Here is a 2,928-nt window from a genome sequence, read left to right on the forward strand (position 1 = left end):
TAAGACAAAACTAGAACTTGCTTTTAGGACTGTGGTGTCAAAAAAGCAGAGCATCTTTTAATTACAGCTAGACCTCTTCCCATCTTTACAACCATTGAATCTATATGTTTTGACCATGACAGTTTACAATCTAAGGTAACGCCAAGTAATTTAGTCTCCTTAGCTTGTTCAACAGCCACACCATTCATTACCAGATTCAGCTGAGCTCTAGAACTTAGGGAATGATTCGTACCAAATACAATGCTCTTAGTTTTAGAGATGTTCAGGACCAGTTTATTACTGACCACCCATTCCAAAACAGGCTGCAACTCTTTGTTAAGGGGTTCAGCGACTTCATTAGCTGTGGTTGCTGATGCGTATATGGTTGAATCATCAGCATACATGGACAAATATTCTTTGTTTAATGCCAGTGGCAGGTCATTGGTAAAAATAGAAAAGAGTAGAGGGCCTAGAGAGCTGCCCTGAAACGAGAGGAATCAGCACTTATCGACTCGCGACCGCGGATACCTCTGTAACGCCAGCATTAGAAGGAATCCACCCTTCTCATTATACTAACAAAGGGGAGGTGAGTCAGAGCCACACACACATTCTACCAAGTACATAGTTGCAAACAAATAGACATAAGGGATAATGTGGATTAATTACTGATAGATAGCTGATTGTTCAAGATTACATAGTTGTGTCTTCTCTTTCCTTTAGGGGTGGATGTAATCACTAAGCTGGAAGACATTCATTGCTGAGGGCGCAACTGCAGATCCTGGGAGCGAGTGGCGGATCGGCGATCGCCTTCCTCCAGGATGAAGTCCTAGAAACTTACCATACTTAATATATGACTGGGGGACTTAGTAACATTAGTATGAGCAGATGTAGACTTGAGGGATATGGTAACATTAGGGTGATTTAATGTATACTGAGGGATTGGTAGCTTATTCATATTCATGTAGACTTGAAGGAAACTTAGTAACATTTTCATATTCATGCTGTAGACTGTGAGGGAACGTGTAACATTATTCATTATTCATTGAGACTTGAGGGAACTTAGTAACAGTTACTTCGCAATTCTGGTAATGACTTGCAGGAACGTAGTACATTATTCATATTCATGTAGCTTGAGGGACTTAGTAACATTAGTAATGTGAGACTTGAGCGGAAATTAGTTAGATTGGATCAGTAATGTAGACTTTGAGGAACTTAGTAGAATTACTACATTATTAATGTAGACTTGTGAACTGTCGTAATATTGAGTAATGTAGAACTGAGGAATTAGTACATTCTCATATTAATGTAGCATTGTACGGGAACTTAGTTCATATCTCAAGGGGTAGAACTTGTAGTTTTACACGTGATTGGATTTTTGAGAAACAGTCTAAGGTTAGTGTGAAGTACTATTAATGTGAATAATAAACTCAGGTCAAAAAAAGAAACGTCCCTTTTTCAGAGTCCTGTCTCCTCAAGATAATTCGTAAAAATCAGATAAGCTCACAGATCTTCATTGTAAAGGTTAAACACTGTTTCCATGCTTGTTCCAATGAACTATAAACATTATGAAACACGCCCTGTGGGCGGTCGTTAAGACACTAACAGCTTACAGACGTAGGCAATTAGGTCCAGTTATGAAAACTTAGGACACTAATTAGCCTTTCTAACTGACTCTGAAAAACAAAAAGAAAGATGCCCAGGGTTCCTGCTCATCTGCGTGCATGCCTTAGGCACGCTGAATGGAGCGCATGAGGACTGCAGATGTGGCAGGCAATAAATTGCAATGTCCGTACTGTGAGATCCGCTAAGGAACAGCGCTACAGAGAGACGGTGGCAACAGCTGATCGTACCTCGCCAGTGGCAGACCACGATGTAACACTGACCAGCGATTCGGTACATTCCAGGCATCCACACCTGCGGGACAGGTACAGATGGCAACAACAACTGCCCGAGTTAAACCAGGAACTGGACAATCCCTCCATCAGTGCTGCAGTCTGTCGCAATAGGCTGAGAGGGCTGGACTGAGGCTTTGGTGGCTGTTGTAAGGCGGGTTCCTCACCCAGACATCACGGCAAACAATGTCGCCTATGGGCACAAAACCACACCGTGTGCTGGATCCAGACAGGACTGGCAAAAGTGCTCTTCACTGACGAGTCGCGTTTTGTCTCACCAGGGGGTGTTGGTCGGATTTTCGATTTATTCGTCGAAGGAATGAGCGTTACACCGAGGCCTGTACTCTGGAGCGGTCGATCATCTGGAGGTGGAGGCCGTCATGGTCTGTGAGCGGTGTGTCCACAGCATCATCGGACTTAGCTTGTTGTCATTGCAGGCAATCTCAACTGTGGCGTTACAGGGAATACATCCTCCTCCTCATGTGGTACCCTTCCTGCAGGCCTCATCCTGACCATGACCCTCCAGCATGACAATGCCACAGAGCCATACTGCTCGTTCTGTGCATGATTCCTGAAAGACAGGAATGTCAGTGTTCTGCGTGGGAGACGCCCGGATCTCATCCCATTGAGCACGTCTGGGACCTGTTGGTCGGAAGGGTGAGGACTGCAGGGCCATTCCCCCCAGAAATGTCCGGGAACTTGCAGGTGCCTTGGTGGAAGAGGTGGGGTAACATCTCACATGCAAGGAACTGGCAATCTGGTGCAGTCAGGAGGAGGAGATGCACTTGGCAGTACTTAATGCGTGCGTTGGCCACACCAGATATGCATGTGTTACTTTTTTCATTATTAAATTCTGTTAGTCACATGTCTTTGGAACTTGTTCAGTTTATGTCTCAGTTGTTGAATATTGTTATGTTCATACAAATATTTACACATGTTACGTTTGCTGAAAATAAACGCAGTTGACAGTGCAGGGATGCCTTCTTTTTTGCTGAGTTTATGTTTCCCTCGTCTCTTTATTCTTTCAGCTCGTAGGGATGATTCTTGTTTGGCTGCC

This window comes from Salvelinus sp. IW2-2015, unplaced genomic scaffold (genome assembly GCF_002910315.2).
Source record: "Salvelinus sp. IW2-2015 unplaced genomic scaffold, ASM291031v2 Un_scaffold3481, whole genome shotgun sequence".
Taxonomy (NCBI): domain Eukaryota; kingdom Metazoa; phylum Chordata; class Actinopteri; order Salmoniformes; family Salmonidae; genus Salvelinus; species Salvelinus sp. IW2-2015.